Here is a 26033-nt window from a genome sequence, read left to right on the forward strand (position 1 = left end):
TTTTATAATGGACATCAAACCTATAGCAAACATGACAAAAGTTATTATGTGACTAGACTGACCTACATTGGTGCAGCCAGTCTGGATATATGTTCTTACAGTGGCATTTTATTTCTTATTTGTTGTTAGGTGTGTTGGTTTATATCAAACCTTACACCTTTTAAGAAAATAATCCTTTCGAAAGTAAGTACATAATACATATGTTACATCACCTGCTCTTCAAATCATTCATATACAGTTCAAGTATTGAGACATTTCTAAAATCCTATAAAACACATACTGATACATATAATAACATATTATTAAAATGTAGATAACATAGTATACATTCATCATTTTATATAATTTCAACCCATGGAGTCCAATCACTAAAGCACAGAGAAACGGAAATATAAAGTTAATAGGAATTTAACTTTAAGGATTTCCCAAAAAGAAACAACTCCTAACACCAAGATATCTGATTGCCACTTAGCATTCTTGTACACACATCTTCGTGTTTAGGTGATCTAGCACCATGTACACATTTTCCAAATATGTCCTGTCTTATTTCATCCAATGAATTGCATTCAATAAACAAACAAATATTTCAAAATGCCCGTATGAGTCTACAGTTTCAGGATCTTGGGGACTTTTTCCCAGGCTCCTGTTTCTTCATATTTTTTGTAGTTTATGCATAAAGGTTCGAGCTCTATCCGTATATACAGGGCAATTGAACGCAGTATTTCTATATTTGCTTATAAGAGGAGGGAACGTTTTACTTGACAAGGACGTTTTTACTCATTAACTCACAATGACTCTGCTTTGTATCCCAGAGACCTATTTTCTTAAAAAATACTAACTTTATCAAGGTTCACTTCAGTAAGACCAGTGCGCTCCAGTAGATCTCGGTTTTCTTTACAGAAAAGAGACAGTGTTTGACATTTCCCCTCTTGTAGTATCTACCTCAAACTACCATTCAGTTTATCTTATTTTTGCAAACTGCATCAATCTAGGTTTGTAAATGAGCGATCTCAAAGAACCCAGAGCCAACTCACTTCTGATTAATTGGACAGACATACCCTGTCAGAGTCTCTATAGGTATCTTAAAATGTACACTGCCAGCTTATTTAAAATCTTCGAATCACCGCTAATTTGAATATCCTACCCAAAAGAAAAAAAACGAACTCATTTAATCAGATACATTCCTCTAAGTGGCTTCCACGAATATGCTCCATATTGTTTGTCCAATCATAGTAATTTAAAGTTTTTTTGTTAGAACAGACCTGGAAGCCCAGAAAACAGTGACCCTACCTTCCAAGGAGCACAATATGCCAATTTGTAAATACTTATTTCATTGACATTTTCTTAGTCAATTTTTGTTTACACAAAGGTTGTGTTGATTCCTTTTCTAAATTTCTTATTTCTTTTCGCAACATTACTTCCTTCTCTTTTATTAGTGGATCATATGTGTCTGGAACCTTTTACACCACTTTCACTCAACCATGTTTTTTTTACTGGGGTGCACTTCTGAAAACCAGCTTTCAATTAAATCACCATGGTATAAGGGGTTTGTCAGACCATGCCAGCTCTTATTGTTCATGTCACATCATTTCGTATTAATGACCACATTAAATGTACTCAAAGTATAACCCGTCAATTTTATTCAATTTTTTTATTTGTTCACTTCTAAATTCCCTGGATTATACTGAATATACAACAATCAGTATAAACTTCAAGCTGGAGACATGTATGATCGGAATGCTGATTTTCTGACAATCTAAGGTTCACAGCCTTATCAAACAGGGAAAAAGAAGCAAACATATAATCTAAAATATATTTTCTCTAACTCCTCATCCAAGACTGTGAACTCAGTACATCACCTTTTGTATGGCCATTTAGCATGACCATTTTGCAAGTATACACAAACTCAGCCCATTCCACTCCCATTTCAGTAATCTTTTGCTGGTAAAGAGTATACTTTTGTAAATTTCTCATTTTATGTTCTCTGAGATAAATGGGGTACTTGGTAGTAATTTCAGGACACTTGGCATTAAAATCACCAAAGATGATCACTTCATATCATTGATGAGTTAACTCAGCTTCATCTAGTACACTACCAAGTCAATCCCTTATAACCAACCATGTTTCATCCGTGGGAGGATTGCAAACATTATGAGATTACATTCTCCAGTCAAATAAACTACAAGCTCTTCTTTCAAACCTTTGGGAGGACAATGCAACTATGTTTGAATCAGGTTACATACACCTACCAATACACCATCAGAAAGATGACCCCTTTTGTCTTGATTGGCTAGATTTAGAAAGCATTTATACTCATCAATTGCAATTTCTCGTGTTAGCCATATTTCTTGTAAACAGAAAATATCTGATCCTCTCAAGACATGTTTTAGTTCATTGTGTCCCATACACGTATTATATCCAGGTGTGTTCCATGGGGAGCCCACTACTTTCTTTCTACTACTTTTAATCTCCCAGCCAACATTAGAGTCTCAAATAGGGTTTTACCGGCAGCAGGTTAGAGAGCCAAGAAGAGTCGATAACATATTCTGGCATGCAGCCCGCTTAACTTCACGATCTGTGGCCCTGCCAATATTAACCCGAATCTTCATGTTATAGTTACATTTCGGTGATTAATCCTTTGTGTGAGGAATTAAGTTGGTTTCTGTCTCATTCCGATTTATAACCCAACCTTGATATATTTGTTTTCTAATCCAGGACTTTCCTGATATCAAAGGCCAAAATTAAAAATGACTCTAGTTCCAAATATATCAGAAAAGCGACTGCTTTTGATTTTCCGTTAACAATCACTAATTCTGTGCACTTATCAAATTTCACCCAATCCACATTTGAGGATTCTAATACTTTCAATCTTAGTACCTGCTTGAAAAGCGACATTAGCACAGAACAATTCAGTATAATATGATTTTTATCATGAAGTGATTCAAACCTAAGGCTTAGATTTTCAAAGCTTATGTCCACAGGAATGTTAGGCCTGTCCACGATCATAATGTTCTTTGTTCTCAGAATAATCATATTTTTACCATTGCTTTGATTTTTGTGATTGCTATGTGTTGGATTCGTGGTGACAATAAAAATACTTTTTCATTAATCGTGTTTCCTGTCGTCAACAGTAAATTCGGACCATCCTTAACCTCTCAACATGTTGATGAATCCACAGCTATTGAGGCATGATCCCCAGGTGGTTGGGTATGAAGACCTTTTGGGAAATACACTCCAATGTCTTGCTGTAAATCACCAGTTTTTGCCACTTTTGTTTCTCTGGGTAACTTTTTATGTTTCCTGTCAGTACTAATAGTAAGCAATTTCATATTTAACACCACTTTAGAATTTTCTAGCGCTTCTCTTTCCTTTGAATTAAGTTCTGCATGTGATAGCACTGGTGGAATGTTGTCTGCTACTATTTCTGGGAATTTTAATATTCTTCTGCCCTTTTTCCCCCAGACTTATTTTTTTTCAGGAGTTTGCCATGTTTTGTTTTTTCATTGTTGTTTGCAGTTCTGTGACTCTTTTAAGGTGTTAAATGTTGAGAATCTAACAACTCTTAATTTACCTTTTGTCATTCAATTGCATTTGTTTTACTAAGAGTACTGCATAACTTCACAACATCACTTATGCTAGGCGATCAATGGGCATTTTCTGTTTTTAGTAGACTTTGAATCTCATTTTTCTCTTGCAAATGGTCAATGACAGAGGCGTTCTCTGGCATCAATTTAGTTTCAAGCGCTGACAAATTGCTAGAATATTTTCCAATATTTCAGAATGCAATATTTCAGAATACATTTCCAAATCCCTCTTTGTATTCTCATGTATTCTCAGCACTATAGGCAAGGTGAAAGGCGCTATACAAATGATGAAATGAAATGAAAAAGATTTAATTAAATGTAACACCACCAATGACTGTATGAACGGCACCTAAAGGGCGGGAAGGGGATGCTGGAGTAATTAAGGCTCTTAAAAAAAAACAGGAAGCTCTTTTTTGTGCAGTTCCTGTACTATTGAGGTATAGTCAATGCTTGGAATTATACCATAGCTTTGTCAAGCTACAGCACCGAAAGGAGTCAAATAGGAATTTCATTTTTCGCTTTCTAATCTAGATCTACACAAGACTGAAGCAAAAAGACGTCAGAATCATCTTAATGAGTCATAACATCTAACATTGAGACATTCTCATCACCAAGACTTTTGGGCATATGTATGTCGAGTGCTTGCGTCGGGTTATCTTTAGTTGCACAGACAGTACCATTCTTATCTTTGCTGGTGCCCTCCAGTGGATCACACGTTGAGCTAATGGTCATGGCAGTTCATACCTCAATAAGGGCCTCACAGGATGTCCTCTCAGTAAAAACTAACTTTCTACTATGCAAATTGTACAAACCATCCATTTTCTGGGGCTCAATAAACACTTGCTGTGTCAATCCCCTCATGCCTCAATGACGGACTGCCTGACTGCACTTGGCCACATTTAGCAATGCTTCGTGCCAGACTGAAGCCTTTAAAGGCAGCTCTGAACTCGAGTTCACACACAAATTCACACGCCACCCAAACTCCTGAGCAAGACACAACAATGTCAATTGCACTCAAGCATCCCAGCTTCAGATCGTCAGGGATTAGTAGCACTCACGCTCCAATATGTGCTTTTAAAGCAGAGATGCCTGCTCACAACTGTCCACTGCATCCAAATAGTAGTGCTGCACTACACTTAGCCGCACTTGTATCTTTTACTCGCCATCAAGGGTAAAGCAAACATACTATGTTATAAGGTTGGTTAGACTAGTCTATATTGGTGATGCCTGTCTGGATATATTCTCATGAAGAGTCAAAGCAAACATTATTAATGTTATTACATGACTAAACTGGCAAACATTGGTCTAGCCAGTGGCCATATTTTCTTACTTTAGCATGACATTTTTTACTGAGCAACAAGGTTAAAGAAACAATGGCATGTTATTAGTTGGTGAGACTGTCCTGCATTGGTGCAGCCAGTCTGGATATATTACCTCAATGCATCATGATATTCTTTTACTGAGCATCAAGGGCAAAGCAAACATGATGGGTATTACATGGCTAGACTGGCCTGCATTGGTACAGACAGTCTTGATATGGTTTCCTACTGTGGCATGACAGTTTTTACTGGCAACCCCAATAGGAGATTTTCTTAAATGATAATAGTAGAATGTGTTGGTGCAGCCTGCAAGGACATGTATGGGCACAGCAAGCATGAAAATAATTTATATATTAGCATATATTGTGGGCAAAGGCATCATGAATATGAGCAGAAAAATGCTCCTATGCACTGCTGGTGACTTGCATCTATTGGATACTTTCATGTGTTTCCTTACAAAACGGTTTGAAAGCTGTGTGGCTTTTGCCCAATTTTTCACAGAAAGTGTGCTGTAAAATGACCCTATTAAATTAGCCTGTTTTAAAAAGGAATTCACAGTGAGAATCCCCCAACCCTGAGCCACGTTGGCTGGTTTGGGCTCCCTCACTAAGTTCAGTCAGTCTTGCATATTCGAGGGTAACATTTACACCCCTCCAAATAAAAAAATAACCAGAAGCCACTACTGCTGATTAAAATGAGAGACTGGGATGAGGAACCAGAAATATAAATTAGGCAATCGGCATGCAGGATTAGGTACAGGGTATTAAGATGAGGGACTAGGAATAGGGCGCAGGACTAGGATTCAAGATTAGAAGGACAAGGAAATAGTATGAATGACTAGAATCTGGGAGGAGGGACTACAATGGGAGTGTAGGACAAGGGGTGAGGGACTAGGACTAGAGACAAAGGGTTAAAGTGAGGGATGAGGCACATGGATTAGGACAAAAAGCTAGAACAAGGGAATAGAGACTAGCACTAGGAAAAGAGGAACTAAGAACTAGGATGAGTAATTAGAACTAGGAAATAGAATGAGGGACAATGTATGAGGGACTAGGCTGAAGAATAAGGACCTAAAACAAAGGGCTATAATGAGGAACTAGCTGTTTGGGACTAGGTACAAGGGACAAAGGACTAAAGTGAGTGATGAGGCACACAGATTAGGACAAGGGACTAGAGACTAGCACTAGGAAAAGAGGAACTAAGGACTAGGATGAGAAATTAGAACTAGGAAATAGAATGAGGGAGAATGGATGAGGGACTAGCATGAAGAATAAGGGCCTAAACCAATGGGCTATAATGAGGAACTAGCTGTTTGGGACTAGGTACAAGGGACAAAGGGTTAAGGTGATGGACAAGGCCCTTGGATTAGAACAACAGGCAAGGACAAGGGAGTAGAGACTACGACAAAGGAAGAGGCTATAAAGATTAGAACTAGGAAATAGAATGAGGGACAATGTATGAGGGACTAGGATGAAGAATAAGGGCCTAAAACAAAGGGTTATAATGAGGAACTAGCTGTTTGGTACTAGGTACAAGGGACAAAGGACTAAAGTGAGGGATGAGGCACGCGGATTAGGACAAAATGCTAGGACAAGGGACTAGAGACTAGGACAAAGGAAGAGGCTATAAAGAGGCACTAGCTGTTTGGGACTCGGTACAAGGGTTTATGAGAAAGAACAAGTTACTGGAAGTTAACATGTAAGATTAAAAGAAGATGCTAGGAGAAAGGACACACACTAGGACTAGATTAAAACAATATACTTGCATGAGAGACTAAGATTATGATTACAAACTAGGAGAAGGACCAGCAGTAGGATGACAGACTAGCGCTATGGTGAGTGGCTAATTTGAGATACTATGATAATGAACTTGCTTAAATTAATAGTCAGAGCTAGTAGGACAGGAATTAGTACAAGGAAAAAAGAGTCTAAGGTGTTAGTTTAGGATGAGAGATTAGGGATCAGTGGCATGGGAGTATGATGATATATGAGTATTATTTCTAGGAGGAAGAACTGTGGAAAGGGGATAGAACAAGGGATTTGAACATGAGACTAGGACAAGGACCTGAGAATAGGGACAAGAAACTAGGTTAAAAGTCTAGCACCAGAATCTAGTTGGAGGGACTAGGATGATGGACCATGAATAGAGATAAAGCACTATGAACAAGGAGCAAGAGACCAGAAAGTAAGATGAAAGACTAGGATTAGAGCAGGTGACTTGCAAGAGATTCTAGAGTGAGGACAAGAGACTAATATGGGGAACTAGGTTGAGGGAGTGGGCAGGGGACTAGGTTTAGGGACTTGTAGCAAACAAGAAGAAGGACTCAAACTATTATATGCCATTTAAAATGTTATTTAAATTAAAAAGAAAATGGCCATCTAGTTCTACAGCTATGAGGGAAGTTCCCTACCTAATAAAGCAAAATACATAGGGTGTTCATCAAAGTCCGAAATGAAAAAGTCCTGAGTTCAAATCCTAGAAGCTAAATGGCCCTACCAATTAGAAGAAAAGAAACATAAAGAAGGAGGCGGAGCAATGGATCCTGTCTTCATCTTCTGCATGGCCCAATCCCTTGGTCTCTTCTCCTTATGTACAAAAATCATCAATGTCCCAAAATAAAGTTCAAAATACGGCAATATTCCAAAACACAGTATACAACGTCTCTGTAGGTTCTGTTGTCAAAGGTTAATATCTTGCATACGCTTTCCTCTTCTTCAGGTAAAATAAGGTTCTTTTCATACAATTTTTCCAAATTCAACTAATTGCTTGACACCCTCCAGTTTCTCTTTCTCTACAGTTCCTCGTGATTCTCAGACTCCCCAAAGTCCCCTGGTTCTCTGACAGGCTTACTTTCTCTCAGTCTTAGTGTGGTCTTAGCCCGTTTGGATTTTCTTAGTTCCTGCAACCCTGACGGCTCTCCCGGCTAAGAATATTACAGTCTATTTGTTTCTCAGGACTCTCCAAAGGCCTCTGACCACCTGGTTGCAACTTGATTTAAATAGGGCATCTGGCTACTCAGGTTTATCAGGCTCCTGTAACCTTGTAGACGTTCCCAGCCTTGAAAGTCTCTAGGTTTCTGAGGACTCTGCGAAGTCCTCTGGCCCTTGTTTGGCTTGTTTTCTCTGCTTGGGTTTATCAGGATCCTGTAACCTCTTCGACTTCTCCAGCCTCGATGGTCTCTTAGTTTCTCTAAACTCTCTGAAGCTCTATGATATGATATGATATGATATGATAGTTTATTTATATAGCGCCTATACACAATGTGTTTCAAAGCGCTTCAAGGCAAGGCAGGGAACAAGGGAAAATACAATGACATTCTTACAGGCCGTGAACAGTAAGAAAGTGAAATTAAGTATCATACTCGGCCTGACGAATTTTCAGGTAGTGCAAGAGCTAAGACATAGATAAGGAAGGGAGGGGGAAACTGGGAAGGAAATGGAAACAGACAGGCGACTACCGTACTAGGCCTGACAACATGTCTGGTAGAGCCGGAGAAAACAAAAGATGTGGGAAAGGGGTGCAGAAAGGGAGGGGAGGAACAAAACAAATAACTATCATACTAGGCCTGACGACATTTCAGATAGTGCTGGGGAGGGGGGGTAACAAGTAAGGGCAGGGAGGAGGAGACAGACAAGGTTGCTATCATACTAGGGCCGGGGACAATTCTAATAGAGTAAGTGCATAGAAGAAAGTAAGGGGTGGAGGGGAGGAGATAGGAAAAGGGAGAAAGGGAGAGGAGGAGGGAACAGAGAGTAGGAAGTCAAAAAGAGTGGAGAAGCATGACGGGAGAGTGAATACAATTGCACAAGTCAGAAGTAACACGTAGGGCCTCATTACGACCCTGGCGCTCATATAATGAAGGCTGCCGGTATGGGACCGGCACCCTTCATTAAATGAGTGTCGATTACGAGGTTCCCTTTGCGGGACCCGGACCAGACGTCTGATAAAACCAGATGTCTTTTCTGGGTCCCGCAAGGGGAAGAGGGAGGTAATAATGGGCCATTTGTAATGTGCCCGTTGTTACTTCCCTCCCCATTCCCATTGAGCCCTATGAGGGCTCAAATGGGAATGGGGAATGGTTCCTTCAAGGAGGAATAACCGGGTCCTCCAATGTTGGAAAGACCCAGTTATTCCTCATTGAAGGAACCCGGTAATGGAGCCCGGTTTGGAGGCAGCCATGGTGCTAATAGCACCATGGCTGCCTCCAAACTCGTAATGAGGCCCATAATGTTGCAAGCCTGGATACAAGATGAAGATGGGAACATCATGATTCATAGCCACCATGAGAATGGGTGATGCACCGTGAATCAATGAAGTCCATAAAAGTAAAATCCAGCTTTGGCCACAGGACGGTGATGGTGAAACCAGAATGTTTCAGGACAGACTCCTGCAGAAGTAGGCTGGAGGGTGGAGGGAGAGCAGGGTAGAAGAATTAAGCAAAACAGGAAACACATGTGTGTGATAAGGGGGGACACAAGGGCTCTCTGATACGTTTGCTTTCTCTCTACTCAGGTTGTTCAGGCTCCGTAACCTTGTTGGCTTTCCCAGCTTTGAATATCAATATTTGTACCTCTAAATTACGTTCTCTCCTCGGGTGTGTTCACTTCCCTTCTGTTGCTAGGACATGGGCATGGGACTAGAATGGGGGACTAAGATCTGGGACAAAAACGGGGGGAGGGACTACGAAAGGTGTGGGAGACTAGGTCTAGAGACAAGGGACTGAGGTGAGGGGATGGACTAGACTAGGGACTCGGACATGAGTCTAGGATGAGGGACAAGGGATTGGGACAAGGCACAAAACAAGACACCAAGACTAGGGAAGCGGGACCAGGGACTAGAATTAGGGACTATGACAAGGAAAGAGGATAGGAGATAAAGGACTAAGGTGAGGAATACATGACTAGGATGTGTTACTAAGATTAAGAGCTAGAACTAGGGACTAGAACTAGGTATGCGGCACTCTGGGGAACAAAGGGCTAGAGACTAACACAAGAGACTAGGATAATGGACTGGCAACTAAGAGGAGGGACAAGACTGTGTTAGAGACTAAAATGATATATCGAGTATGTCTAGGATGATTGACTAGGACCAGGATTAGGGTACTAGATGAGGACTATAGAACGAAACTAGGGTGGGAGACTAGGATGAGGAATTGCGGTGTGGGTGTAGGATGAAGGCCTAGGATGAAGATAGGAGACTAGAATGTAATACAAGAGAGGCTATGGGCCAGTGGCAATTGAATAGGATCATGGACCAGTAGGAGGGTCTAAAATGAAGAGCTAGGACAATGGAATTGGACAAGGGGCTTGGACGGGGCACTAGGCCAAGGATGAGAGACTAGTATTACATTCTAGAATGAACTAGGAGGAGGGACTAAAATATGTGGCTAACACTAGGACAGAGGACTAGGAGGAAGGACTAAGACTAGAGTTAGTGATTAGGGTGAGCGGCTAGGACTAGGATTACAGATGGGACTAGAATTAAAGACTAGTATCGAGGAGCAGGATTAGCTACTAGGGTATGGATACGAAACTAGGATGAGACACAAGTGATTAGGTCAAGGGTCCAGGAAGAGAGACCATGAAATGGACCAGGAACTAGGGATGAGGCATAACGGATTAGCAATTAGGATACAAGATTAGGGAATTAGCACCAAAGACAAAGCAGGGACAAGAGTCAAGAATGGGGGACTTAAATAGAGAGACTAGGATAATTGACTAGGACTAAGGTCTGGGCAACGGACAAACAAAGATGGGGAATTAGCATGAGGATGAAAGATTAGAATGAGAAGCTAGAACAAAATACTAGGGATGAGAGATTTGTGCAAGAGACAGGATACGAGGGATTAGGTATGAAAGACTAGGGACCAGCATGAGGATGAAAGACCGGGACACAGGAGTAGAAATGAGGATAATGATGTATGGGTGAGGCTGTAGGTAGGGACAAACCATGAGGAACCCGGGGTGAGGCTTTAGAATGATAGACTAGGATTAGGACGAAGGGCTAATCGAGAATGAAACACTAGGACTTGGACAAAGCACTAAGGTTGAGGCATATGGAAGTAGTGGAACTAGGGTCAAAGGGTTAGGATGAGGCTGTTAGGGCCTCATTACAAGTTTGGCGGCCTGTTAACAAAGTTCAGGTAATTCCGATTACTGACACTATTTCTGGACCGCAGCACTTTGAGAGAGAATGCCAGTAACAACAGTACTGGTAACAACGGATACTCTGCCACCGTAGCCGGTAGGACAGGGAACTGAAAAAGTGGGACTCTCTGGAAACAAGGCAGCATTACAACAGTGGTTTCCCCGGAAACACAGGCACAAAAATGTCAGTGCCACTGGGAAAACTGTTCCAGAAACACTGGCACTGCGGACCAGGCACTCCCAGGTGTGGAGGAACAGGACACAGGTGCACCCAATTGACACTGCTGCACACAATGAGCACAGAGACTGCTGAAAAGGGCCACAACCATGTTGCCATTCATAGCAGAAGTCATGGACCTGGAGGTGCTTCATACAGGAGTGCAACTCTATGAGCAGGAGCTGCTTCAGTGGCAACAGGCTGACAGGCAGTGGAGGAGGAGGATGAGGAGGATAATGCAGATAAACACTGGGCAGCAAGTTGTGCCCCAGAGGCGTGCACCTATACTCTGCATATTCTGCACAAGTGCCACACCCTGGTCCCTGACTGATAGTCAAATTTACACACTATACTGCCTGAACAGGGAGACCATACTGGAAATCATAGAGCTCATCCAGGACAACATCCAGAGCATCATTGGCTTCTGGACTGCCACCCCCCCTTGTTGAAAGTGGTGTCTGTGCTGCACCTTAATGCCATGGGCACATTCCAGCACAATGGCGGGGAGCCGCATGACATCTACCAGCTAGCATTTACAATCATGCTGGTGTAGATCCTGGATGCCCTCTTGCGTCATGTGCCCCAGCACATTGCCTTACCAACGGCACAGGTCAACGCCGCCAAGATCCACTTCCATGATCTCGCGGGGCATGCCTAATATATTGGGAGCATTGGACTGCACACACATAGAACTATTGTCTGCTCCAGCCACAGAGGAGGTGTATCAAAACAGAAAGCTGTACCACTCTATGAATGTGCAGGTCATCTGCGATAAAGATCTGATGATCACACACTCTGCGCACGCTTCCCGGGATCAACCCATGACTCCATAGTCCTGCATAATAGCACGTTGCCTGCGTACATGGCATGTTATGGTGGTCAGCGGACCTTGTTATTGGGTGAGTAAAAGCATCCACACACACACCACATTGTATTTGTACCGGGGAGTGATGGGAGGGACCCAACACATGGCATGACTAGCTTTGCCTGTCACAGGGTGCAGCAAGGTGGATGAGGGCCCACAAGAGCACAGACCCAGATGCATGTGTCACACACCCACATCCCAATATGTATGCACTGCCCAGTCAACACAATAAAATGGTCCTCCTGGTGTCCCATTCCATGCAGGTGATTCCAGTTATCTCCTACTACCATGGCTGATGACCCCTGTGAGAAATCCACGGACCCACCAGTAAATAGCCTAAAACCATGCTCACAAGGACGACAATTGAGCAGACTTTGGACTGTTGAAGGCACATTTTTGTTGTCTTCACTGCTCCAGTGGGGAACTGATGTACAGGCCAGTGAAAGTGGGGAAGACAGTCCTGGCCTGTGCCATGTTGCACAGTATGTATATCAGACAGAATATTCCCCTGCCCCCGGACATGGACATGGCTCCGGCAGACGATGTTCATGATGGTGACGTGGATGCAGCAGCAGACATGCCACAACACCATCACAGGGAAGTCAAAGATGGGCGTGCAGCCTGCCAGGAACTCATTGTGAACTACTTTTGAGGAGACAACACCTGAAGCGACCCATGGCACACACTGCATGTGATGCAGTGCAAAAAGAGCGCACACCACCACACAAATTGAATGTTCAGACGTGAAATCGGTTGCATGACCATATGTATTGTGGATTGACCAAACATCAACATATATGCGGTCCACCACCCCCTCTCTCCCCAACTAACCCTCCCCACAACCTCCTCCCCAACTAACCCTACCAACCACACCCTCCCCAGAACCCCTGCTCAACTTACCCTCACAATCACGCCATCTCGGAAACACCGCCCAGGTTGCATAAGTGTCACAGGAAGTCTGAAACTGTCTCACTTCCGTGGCCTCTTCACACCATATCTGCACTTTTGTGGAGATCCTGATAGAAACAGAGACCAGCGCCTCGGGCTGCTCTGTTGGGAGCTGGCAGGCATGGTGATGGTTTAGGGGGATTGGAACCTGCTATTTCCTTGTGCTCCAGGGCCACCTGCAAGGAAAGGGTGAGGGACTCGGCCAGTGCCAAGATTGACTCATTCCCCTCCCGGACCCTCTGTGCAAGCAGGACTATTGCACATGATGAGTGGCCCAGGGCACGTGCACAGTGCAAGCCGGTGGCCTGCACACTCTCCAGCATCATCCAGGTCTCCTCCAGCTGCTGGCACACAAGTCCTACCATCTCGTCATGCCATGCTTCTATGTGCTGAATGTGTGCATTCATGTCTCTGATGCTGGGGATTGGTGGTGGAGGTAGGCAGCAGAGGCCAGAGGGGCTGAAAAATGGAGGGTGGTAGGGTTGTGCTCTGGTGACCCCTCAGGGGTTTACCGGCCCTCCTGCCCGGTATCATCCTCCTTCGAGGTGCCAACATACAAGGGAGGCTGGTCGGGGGGGTTAATGGCTGTTTTACTGGCCCACACTGCTGTGTGTCAGAGGCAGCCCACTGTGCCTCTATTGGTGGATCTGGTGTTGCTGCCAGGGCTGCTGCCTGAGGAGTTGCTGCAGGGACTGCTTCCTGAGATGTTACTGCAGGGGTAGCTGGCTCTGCTTCTGTTGTCATAGCTGGTGTTGCTGCAGCGGCAGGCGGCATGTGCAATGGGCCCATGGATTGCACGGCCAGTGCTGCTGTGGCCTTCGCAGTGGTCTTGCGGGGCATGGCTGTCCTCATCCGAGCGCGTTACCATGAGCTGCTTGGTCCGCCTTGCTCAATGTCAGATGAGGTACCTATGGGGGTGAAATGGGCATGTAGTTATTCACTTCTGAGGCATCTTATGGCCTTGCAACATGCAGTTCATACATGTATGTGACATAATGCCTGTGCATGGAGTTATTCAGCTAATCTATTGGACATATGTATGGGGCAGATTTGTGTCCAAGTGCAAAAAGAAGGAAAGGGGGTGCTACATGGGGGCAAAATCCAGATCAGAGGATCGTACTGGGCCTGGAAACATTCCTACTATGCAAGTGCAGAGCACTGAAAAGTGCTGTGGAGAGTGGAGTATAGGGGCAGCGATGGGAGGTGGACATGTGCCGGGGGGAACAAGGATCCAGAACCAGACCGTTGCATCCTCCACAAGGTTGTCTGTCGCCAGGGGCCACACTATCTACATCTGACTCTCACTAAATACTCTCCCTCCAGATCTTTACATTCCTCCAGCACCAACTCTCTGTGTGTCAGGCGCTTCACGAAACAGCAAGCTGGTGGCCAATCTCTTTCCTTAGCAGTCTCCCACATTTGAAACATCCTCCCCACTCCTCTTCGTCTTGAGCCAGATCTCTTAAATTCCAGAAGCTCCTCAAGAGGCGTTTCTCCCAGGTTATTTCCGGGGATCCTTTGTTCAGGTGACCAGGGGAGTTTAATCGCTTTTGGATCCCAACCCTGGTGGTTGACGAGCGGGGGTGAAACACCTGGGCAGGAGGTCCTTGGAGACTGTGATAGGAGTGCCCTTGGGTGAGACGTGATATTCCATTTTTTCCAATGCACCCATACCCAATATCCCAGCAGTGTTTATGGGATGTTGTCACCAAAATCCCATCCCCCCAACACTTTCCCTTGTGGAAAAGACAGAGAAAACAACAGGGGAACTCCAAATAACCTCTAAAACCCAATACGAATGTTACCTCCCCACAACACTACAACTTCCATAATCCCATTACCCTATTGAAAGTACTGGGACGAGAAAGAGGCAGATCGGAGTCATGAGGATCACCCTTAGGACACACTGGGCAATGGATTCCTATGGGCAGTCTCCATGTTGTCCTGATAACGAGGTCATGCACAGTCAGGTAGGGAGGGACAATTATTCACACCTGACGCCAATTAACTCTAGCTGGGAGTATAAAAGCAGGTGCCAGGAACAGCATTGTGAGTGAGTCAGGGATGCTGGAAGGTACCGGAGAGCAGGAAACAGCCCTAGTGAGCTGGAAAGACCCTGGGAGGCCTGCAGAAGGAGAAGAAAACCGCCCAAACACCTGCCCTGCTACCAGAGAGGAGATTGCAGTGTCGAGGAGGAAACTGTCCCTCCAGAAGGAAAGACCAGGGGCAGCTCGGGTTGCCTGGCGGTGCCGACAGTTAAACTCCTTCCCTGTGGCAGGCAGATGAACCCAGGTCTCTGAGGGGCAGAGGGAGAGACCCTGACCTCCTACAGACATCCCCTTTTGGCTCCTGCAGCTCCCAAGGACAGAAAGTGCCATTTCGAGGGAGCAATGAAATGGGAGCAAAATCGGCCCAATGCATTCTGTGACTAGTAGTCCTAACACATTTTTGTTGTTAAAATGGTGAGTTTGAGAAGCAGGGTCCGAGCCCAGTAGAGAGAAAACCTTGAACAACTTAAAGAAGGTTCTGAGCCCGACAGAAGACGTGAAACAAGACGCAAATAAAACCTTCAAGACCAGCTGCAAAGTGTTCCGGCACCACGTGGGTGCTTGTGTGAAAGACACTTGCTGATCCCCCCTTTGTTTGCATTGAAACTACAAGAACCAGAAGGCCAGAAGAAGGGTGTCAAAGTGGTCCTACAGAGGTTGAGCAACATCCGCTGTACAGTCGAAAGTCCTTGACCGGCAAATAATTGAAAGCTAATGGAAACGAATCCCACATGGTGAGAGAGAAGATTGGCAAGAGTGAACCCGACATAGGGATGCTATCGAGAGGGGTATGAGCCCAGAAAAGGAGGGCCCAAGGATATAGAACCATCACAAAATGATGTGAAAACCCATACTGAATGTGGCGTAGTGAGGCTGAAATCCGAGAGGGGTCTGCAACCGGAAGAGGGGGAACCAGGAGTGAAGAACCGCACCCCAAAATTGTGTTAAAAAGAGGTGGAGTCTGATGCCTCAATGAACAGTAGTCCTGACAAGGGTAAACCCAAGAAAGGGAGGCTCACCATGAACTGGTTAAAAGGACATTAAACAATCATGAAAGTAATGGAGAAGATTGGTTACAGAGCTATCTTGGAATGCTAGCCAGAGTGAACCCGGCGGAAGGAGGCTGACATCTAAGACAGGTCTATGCCCAGAAAAGGCGGACCCAGGGGAGCAAAGTACCACCCCGAGTGTAACCAAGAAAGGACTTTTTGTTTTGTTGTATCAGACCCTCAGAACCTCAAGATATGTAAATCTTGATGGTCCTGATACTGTTAGAAACTCGTTGTGGGTTTGCGCCCAGAAGAGGAGGAGCCAGGGGTGAAGTCATCACCCACCAAATATTTGAAAGGAACTTTTGTTATTTTTGGAACCCATCAGGTCCCTGGAAGCAAGAGACTTTTTTTATAGAAAAGAGACTTTCCAGGGAAGAACCTGATACTTGCCAAGGAACTGTCAGCTCATGCTGGGAAAGCTTGTGTGTGTGCTGTGCACAGGACTTCCACCTTATCCCGTGCTCAAAACATGGTGACTTATAATTTGAGAACACTTCTTTCTTTAATGAAAACCCCATCACACACTCTTTCTATATTACTTGTAAGGACAGGCAATAGTTTTATTAGTATAGGCCCTTTTAATTTGACCAGACGCCACAAGGACAGCCTTATTTTTCATTTGATGGTCGAAGCTTACTCCCATCTTAGATTTCGGTTAGATTAGGTGCTTTTCCACCCTGCATATTGTTTAAATAAACACCCGTAAATCGTGATCACTTGTGTCTGTCTTTAGTGTTGCCATCATGAGTTACTTACAGCCCTTATGTCTCTTCCTGGGTCCTGGCCTCCCACATCTAATTGCCTTCAGCCTTGTCCCGCTCCTAGCAGTTGCCTTGGCACCCACTGGCCTATGCCACCGGAGGCCTGCACTTACTTATTTATTGGCAGCTGACCACTCGCACCAAGTCACTTAACAGCTGATTACTCCTTAGCACTTCCCTCTTTGGTACCCCTAGCACTTACCCCCACTTCCTAATCCCTTCTCTCTCTCTGCACTTTCACGTTCTGAATGCTCACAATGTCTAGTACGTCTGCCTCTATCTATCATTGTTATATTTGCTTTTCTTTCCCATGTTCCCACCCCGTTGCCCTGTGGGCACTTTGAAACACAATTTACTTGACGTATAAGCGCCTTACAAATGCACAATAAAATAAATCAAATAAATGTGTCCTTGAGAGGTGAGGTGTGTGTTGTCAGCATGACGCTGGAAGTGAGGAGGGAGGGAAGGTGTAGATGAAGTGGGGCAGGTGGTCATGGTGATAGGATGGTGCCCTGAGGGTCGCCGCAGGAAGAGTGTGAGGAGGAGGAAGGGCTCTGTTGCACTTGGGAGGGTTGGGTTGACAGGAAGGCAGTCAACCATGCTAAGGCCCGGTCCATCAGGACGTCTATGAAATGTGTATGCATGTGAGTGTGTTGCAGGGGTACATTGCTCATGGTGAATGCATGCCACCTTGGAGGGTGTGGGCCTCATGTATGTGTTGCTGGTCATGTTGTCACTTTGTGCACATGCTCAGCTCTCTTAGTTTAGTTTAGTTTATTTATTTATAGAGTGCACTTAACCTTAAGGTATATGGGTGCATATGCTTGATCAGTAGGCAGTGGTTACAAGAGCAAAACAAAAGGTGGAATACTTTTGTTACATATCAAGTTGTTAAGCTAGACAAGTGCAGCATATAGAGTGTAGGTTAGGAAGTAGAACATATGATACAAATAGCACAAATAATACAGATAACATGATACATATAGCAAAGGCGGAGAGTTACAAAAAAACAGAGTCTATCATAACAGCGCTTGTGCGAAGAGCCATGTTTTTGCTTCTTTTCTAAAAGACCAGAAGGAAGGTTCTGCTCTATGTGCAACAGACAGGTAGTTTGACCTAGTGGGTCTGGTAGATTGATGTCTGGAGAATATATAAACCAGGTATTTTGGGTTCCATGTGATATTTTCGCCGCAAAAATATCGCGATGCAAAAATATCGCCATATTTTTGCGGCGAAAATAACACATGGACCCTGCGGGGGACACCCCCACAACCCCCGCATCATTTTTTTATGTGCGGGGGACACCCCCGCAACCCCCGCACCTAATATTTTCACCACCAAAAATATTGCCTATGGGCGTTCCCGACGACCATATGTACGGCGATATGTTTGCTGGCGAAAATATTACCTGATACCATATTTTGGAGTTGGGTTGGAAAGGCATTTGCGCCTGATTACTAGAGTTCGAAATGAGATTCTGTCTCGCACTCGGAGCCACTGTATGTCACGTCTAATTGCAGAGACATGGTTGGCGCGAGGGATGTTAAGGGCAGACCTAAGTGCATTATTTTGGAGCACTTGAAGTTTGTTCAGGTTCTGTTTGTTGGACCCTAGATATAGGGTGTTACAATAATCTAGCTTGGAGAGGATCAGACCTCTGGCTAGGATAATGCACCTGTTGGAATAGAGAAATGGTTTGCAGGCATTGATCAGTTTAGACATGTATGTAGTAGCTGAAGCGGTTGACTTAACTTGCTTAGTGAGGGAGAGGGTGGATTCTAGGTATATGCCTAGAGTTTTGACCTAGCTTGAGACTTTTATGATGTTCACGTCAATGTTGAATGATTTGTAGAGGGTATCTAGCTTGTTTAGGTGGGGCTGCGAGTCTATGAGAAGAAGCTCCGTCTTATCATCATTCAGGCAAAGGCCATGGGTAGCCATCCAAGCCTGAATGTGAAGATAGATATTGTTAATAATTTGGGAATTTTGGTCATAGCAGCCCGTAAGAGTGATGAGGACTTGGGTGTCATCTGCATTATTAGTGTAGGTGACACCCAAGTCGTCTAGGTGATCAAACATGAGCTTCGTAAAGATATTATATAAGGTGGGTGAGACACAGGGGCCTTGACTGACTCTGCAGGAGATAGATATAGGTTCAGCTGATGCTGACGGTGCATAGACTCTCATAGTCCTGTTTGCTAAGAAAGATTTATCCAGGTGGCGGCGTTCGGGGAGAAGGAAGCAACTGAGGTCAGGTGTTTGTTGTGCATGTTGTGGTCCACTAAATCAAAGGCGGCTGAGAGGTCCAGCAGCATGAGGATAGCCAGTTTGCCTTTGTCTTTTGATTCGTCCATCTGGATTTTCAGATCGAGGATGGCTGTTTCAGTGCCATGCCTCGTTCTGAATCCTGATTGACAGAGGCCTTGGAGATTGTTGTCCTCAAGGTGCTTTTGGATTTGGAGGCATATTGCTCTATCAAGGATTTTCAGGAGAAATGGCACTGTACTCATGGGTCTGTAATTGGTGGGACTATTAGAGTCCAGGTTGTTGTTTTTTAGAAGAGGCATGACCAATGCCTCCTTGAGATTGTTGGGGACTATGCCGGTTTCAAATGATGCACTGATCAGGGAAGTGATGAACGGAGCAAATTACTTTGCTCCTTCCTTTATGATAGTGGCTGGACAGATGTACCCTGACATTTAGTGGGTTTTAGGCTGGCTATGATATCTTCAAATTCATTGGTGGATACCGGGGACAATTTGAATGAGGGGCCTGATGTAGGTAGTGAGGTGTGTGGCTCAATGTAGTTGCTGCTCAACGTCAGACTTTGCTTTTTGGCTGCTACTTTGGATTGTAACATGGCTATTTTGTCAGGTAAGGCTTTTTGGATGTTGGCACACCACAGGGCATCTTTAGTGCAGGATTCAGTGGGTGCAACGGGGTCTCCAACTCCCTAAGGATGGTAAATAGTTTTTTTTAACCTGATTTAGCATTTTGTATTCTGACGTTGTAGGTCTCTCTTTTGGTGTTTAGAATGGCAGTTGTTTAAAGGGCAGCTGCAGTTGTGAACTTTGCCTTGTTTAAGTCAGAAGGTGTTTTTTTCCACAGGGCTTCGGAGGATCTTTTGGAGCTGCGTAGGGTTTTGTAACTCATTGGTGAACCACTTGTTTAGGTGGGCTGTAGGTTTGGATTTTCTTATTTTTAATAGAGAGATTGCATTTAATGCCTGTAATAAGGTATGGTTATACAGGTCCACAAGCAAGGATGGGTCCTTGTCTGTGTCATTAACATGATTGGTAATGGGTTGTGGCAGGGGCAAGAGACTAGCTGCTGTGATGTTCTGCATGTTTCTAGATAGGACTTGTGGGGCTAAGGTGACATTAGAGTTTGGAGGCAGGCTGTCCTGAATGGTAAAGGTGATGCAATGGTGGTCCTACCAGTCACAAGGTGAGATGGCTGTGATCTTGGTAGTGCAGTTTGTCTGCCAGCCAATCCAGGGTTCTTCCTTTGCTGTAGGTAGGGCAACTGACACCCGTGTTCAAAGCCAAGCTGCGAGAGGGTGTTCTCTACGACTGTTGCATTGATGTTGTCGCATTGTGAAGGCCTAGGTTGAAATCTCCCAGTATCACAATCTGGGAGCTAGGTTTGGTGTTGCACGAGAGGAGTAGAGTGATATCTTCCTCAAACGGGGAAATTGGACCGGGGGGTCGATATAGGAGATGTAGCGAGAGGGTATATGATGTCGACAGCTGAAGTTTGGCTGAGAGGAGTTCACTTGAGGGGAAGGGTTCGTTAGTAATCTCTCTGAGGCCTTGTTGGTCTTTAGTGATAAATGCAACTCCACCAACTCTGCTGTAATCTCTGTCTGCTCTGATGATGAAATAGTTCTCTGGGAGAGCTAGAGACAGAGATGGCCATGCGGCTGAGTGTAGCCAAGTTTCAGTAATCACCAGAAAGTCCAGTTTGTTGGACGTGATGAGGTCTGCAATATCTAAGGTGTGGGCAGTTAGAGATCTTGCATTGATGAGGCCTCCTTTGATGTGAGGTGCCTCAAGGGTCGGTATTATGGAAACTGAGGATGTGGTTGCTTGTGATAAGGGGGTATTAGTGATGATATTGAGATCATTGTTAACTCTAGAGATGGTGGAAGGAATAGGTTTGCGCTTTGTGGTCGGTATGTGGCGCAGATAAGCCATCCCTGAGCGTTTGAAGCGAGAACCTAGTCTGGTATTTCTGAAATGTGTTGGGCATGGTAGGTTGGGTGTGGGGCGGGTGGCATAGAGCTGAATCCATTGTAGGGGAGTGATGGGGCAATGGCTGCTAACCGTTAAGTTGCTGTTTGTGCAAGGCAGAAGTAGTTTAAGTGGTGGAAGGAATCTGGTGGGTGCTATGTTGTTAAGTAAAGGTAGGACGGTAGCCATAGTTAAGGTAGCTTTGCGTAAGGTTGCCATGTGTGTGCTAGGACATGCAGTGCACACTATAGTGCTATTAGGTGGCTACCAGATGAGGTGTTCGAGTGGTAGGATGAGTGCTAGCTGGGTAGATAACAGCTTATGCTCTTAAATGGCACCACGATGGGGAGGCTGTGGAAGTGTAGTGGCAAGGGTGAGAGCGGCCTGCAGCTAACAACCTGATGATGGGTGCGCAAGCTGACTAGACATAATAATAATAATAATAATAATAATAATAATAATAATAATAATAATTTAGCATTTATATACAGACAGATGTACCCCTGACATTTAGTGGGTTTTGGTTTTAGGCTGGCTATGCGTAGAAGGGCCGCATAGCATTTGCATCACACAATGGTAACAGAATGTGTTGATAATAACAATTGCAAGACAAGGCTAGTATAGTAGAAATAACACGCCGTGGTGAAAGGGCAAGCTGACTAGACATTCGTGAGGTAGGGTCGCATAGCATTAGGATAAGACAAAGGTAACACATTTTGTTGATAATAACCGTGAAACAGGGCAAGCATAGTAGAAACAGCACATAGTGGTAAAATGGCAAGTATATAATGGTGCGAGGGATCGGTACCAGCAGCTGTGGGCCAAGAGGTTGAAGGGCCACCTGAATGGCAATCAAAAGGTAGGGGAAACAGCGCAGTGGGTATCAAGCGCAATAACAGGGCACGTCAAATGAGCATGTGACTGTGAGATACGGTCCAGGAGGGAGAGCAGACCAGCAAACAGCCGAATTAACGCCGTGAAGGGGAGGCACAGCAATATCAGACGCACTGCAGACGTACTGTTATAAGATAATGATGAGTACAGAGGAGATATGGCTAGAGGTTGTGGGGTGAAGTTAAGAGATCTGGTTATGCTGCAGAAGCTGAGAGAGGCCGGCACAGCGAGTGGGAGGCTGGGCGCTTTGCCTAAGTCTGAGTAAGGGTCAGAGGAGGTGGGCTAGGGGTCAGAGATAATCTTGCTTGTAAGGCAATCAGGCCCATTAGACAGAAACAGCGAGATAAGCACGGATTCCAAGCGGGCATTTGACAATGAAGTCTTACAATGGTACTGCAGCGGAGAAAATAAATATATCAGTCCATTGAGGTAAAATGGGCCAAAGGTGTAGATATGGGTTACTCCGTCGTGGTGAACAGGATAAAGTTTCTTGATTGTGGGCCCCCTCTTAGTATAGAGGGAGTGTCTTCCGTTAAGTGATTTAACCTCATGCACGCGGGGAGCCAGAGATGTGGTGCCACTGGCATATAGCTGCATCAGGAGTAGGGCTGGCGCGTACAGGAAAAGAGAAGTGGTCGAGGTGTCCAACGAGCTTGGTGTCGACTCTCGGTCCTCCCGGCTCCGACAGGCTTGGGGCAGGGCCTTTTACAGCAGGCTGGCTTCTGCATGCCTTTCTTTTCTTTCTTTAAATTATCGAAAGCATGGGCGGACCCACGCAGGCGCTTCCCCATCCTAATGGATGATGTGCACCTAACCCATCAATCATTATTTAACTTACATAAACTCACAGTTCCTCCCACCTCCCCGTCTGCCTCACAAAATCCAACAACACACTGCTCTTCTTCCTACCACTCACCCCGTCACCTCCCAACAAAGCCTTCCCACTCAACTCAGCCACACCCAGCGCAGACATCCGAACTCTCATCAATACTCTTTCTGCAACATGTCTCTCACATCTAAGTAGAAAATGTCCCACTGTCTCAGGCACCCCACACACCGCACAGTCCCTCGACTCTCGCTTCCCCACTCGGAACAAACAATCATTCAGCCCCACATGCCCTATCCTCAATCGATTCAGCATCACCTCCTCCCCCCTTCTCCATTCCAGACTTCCCGCATCTACCTTCTTCGACACTTTCCCACGAACACCAAACATCCACCTGCCCTTCACCCCATTCACCCACCTCTCCTGCCACTCATCCATGACCCGTCTCACCATCACAGCCTTCACCTCGTCCACACTCAAAGGCAACCTCACATCAACCGCTTCCCTTCTCATACCCTCACCCGTCGCCCGATCCACCAACTCATTACCCAAAGTGCCGCTGTGACTGGGGACCCACGCCAACTCCAGATTCATCCCTCACGCACACACCGATCAATCTTTCTCCTGATATCCAAAATCACATCCTTCCTATCGCCATCCCCTGCCACAACCGCCTGCAACCCACTCAATGAATCTGAAAACACCACTACCTTCTCAAACCTCAACTCGCACACCCTATCAATCGCCAATGCAATCGCCACCAACTCAGCCGTACAAATTGACACATTGTTCGTCAGACGCCCCACTTTATACTCCCCGGTGCTTTCCAAATAATACGCCATACCCACTCTCCCAGACACCGGATCCTTTGAACCATCCGTGAACACCCTGCATCCTTCCTTCCCTGCCACATACGCCTGACCCAAAGCTTTGATCTCACCCCACAATCCCCGCTTCTTTGACACCACACTCGCCAACTCCAAACACACCTTAGGAGACCCCATCATCCACATCGGACATCTCACCAAATCCATATCCGTCACAGCCATCAACTCGCCCACTCCCCACTTTACCCCCTTCTCCCACATGTGAAACCCCAAAGTGCCCCCTTTCCTCCTCCACCAGTCCCCATAATAGTCAAACCCCCAATTATACAGCAAACATTCACGCACCGGGTGAGCCACACTCTTCGCACTGCACTTCACCCACCACCTCATATTCAACACATCTCTCCTCAACCCCAACGGCATCTCCCCCACAAGTACCTGAACCGCATTCACTGGAGAGGACCTCATCACACCCGAACACACCCTCAATGCCCTCGCCTGCACCCTATCCAATCGCAACTTCTGACTCACTGTGAAACCGACTGCCACTTCACATCCAAAATCTAACACACTCAAAATCAACCCCTTATACAACATTCGTAAACACTTCTGTTGCGCACCCCACTCTTTCCCAGTCACCGCCCGCAACAAATTCAGCCTGCGTTTACACTTATCCACCACTATCCACTTGCACATTCCAATTCAACTTTCTATCCAGAAGCACCCCCAAGTACCGAAATTCCTCCACGCTCTTCACCCTCACACCTTTCAAAACCAAGTTCAACTCCTGCTGCACTCTTCTCCTCGAGAACACCATACTCACGCTTTTATCCACAGACACCCAAAAGCCCCATTTCCCAAACCACTCTTCCATGCATACTATCACAGCTTGCAACCGACTCTGCACCAACAACAAATTCCGCCCTCTTACCCATACCACACCATCATCTGTGAAGAAATCCACCTGACACCCGATTCCCGCCAAAGCCCGAATCAACCCATCCACCATCGCATTAAACAGCATTGCACTAATCACACTTCCCTGCGGCGTCCCATTCTCCATCTTCTATACTTCAGACAGCACCCCCCTCACTCTCACCTGAAAGGTCCTATCCGCCAAAAATGCCCTAATCCACCGAAACGTTCTCCCCTTCACACCCATCTCCAACAATCTCACCAACAACCCATTCTTCCACACCATATCATACGCCTTCTCCAAATCCAAAAAGAATGCTCCCACCAACTCTCCATCACATAATGCCTCCTCCACCCCAGTCACTAATCTCACTACAGGATCAGCCACCGACCGATTCCTCCTGAACCCACTCTGAAAGTCACTCAAACATCCATTCGACTCCAAATAAAACCCCAATCGCTCAACCACCATCCGTTCCATAACCTTACACAACACAACAGTCAACGCAATCGGCCTATACGACTTACACTCCGTAGAAACCTTGCCACCCTTCAAAATCGCCACCACAATCGCTCTTTTCCACAACTTCGGCAAAACTCCACTCTTCCAGATCTCATTGAACAGAGCTAATACCTCTGACTTACATTCTACATGCAACTTCTCCAAAAATACATACATAACTCCATCTACCCCTGGGCTAGACCACTTCCCCTTCCGAATCGCTCCATCCAACTCCACCATTGAAAACGGAACCTGATATTGCTCCTCCCAAAGCCCAACATTCACCAACACCTCCCGCATCTCCTCCTCTACCACACCCATTCGTAGCCTCACTGCTTCTGGAAAGTTCCCCGAACTGTGCACCCCCGCAAAATACTCCCCCAACAAATTCATCTTATCCCCATCCTCACTAATTACCTCTTCTCCTTTCAACAACACAGACATACCACCCTGCGGCCTCATCAATCCGGACATCCTCTTGAACTGTTTCCGAACCTCACCCACACCAGAATCACTCCCCAGGGTCCCACAATAGCCCCTCCAATATCCTCACTTTCTTTCCCTAATCACTCTCTGCACCACCGCCTTAACCTTCTTGTATGCCATCAGATCAACCAACATTCCCGTTCTCACCGCCCTCGCCCTAGCCTTCTTCTGTGCCGCCACTTCTCTTGAACATTCCACCGACCACCATGGAACCTTGATCTTCCCACCCTTCACCTTCTCAAACTCTGGAATTGCTGCCACAGACGCTGCTCTCATTCCCTGCACCAGATACTCATTCCAATCATCCACCCCCCATCTCTTCCCCATGGAACAATCAAATCCTGACACACTCCCTTATACACTTCCCAATTAGCCTTCCTAAAATTCAACCGACTCCCAGACATACGTGAC

This window comes from Ambystoma mexicanum, chromosome 7p, assembly GCF_040938575.1.
Source record: "Ambystoma mexicanum isolate Mex_15411 chromosome 7p, UKY_AmexF1_1, whole genome shotgun sequence".
NCBI lineage: Eukaryota > Metazoa > Chordata > Amphibia > Caudata > Ambystomatidae > Ambystoma > Ambystoma mexicanum.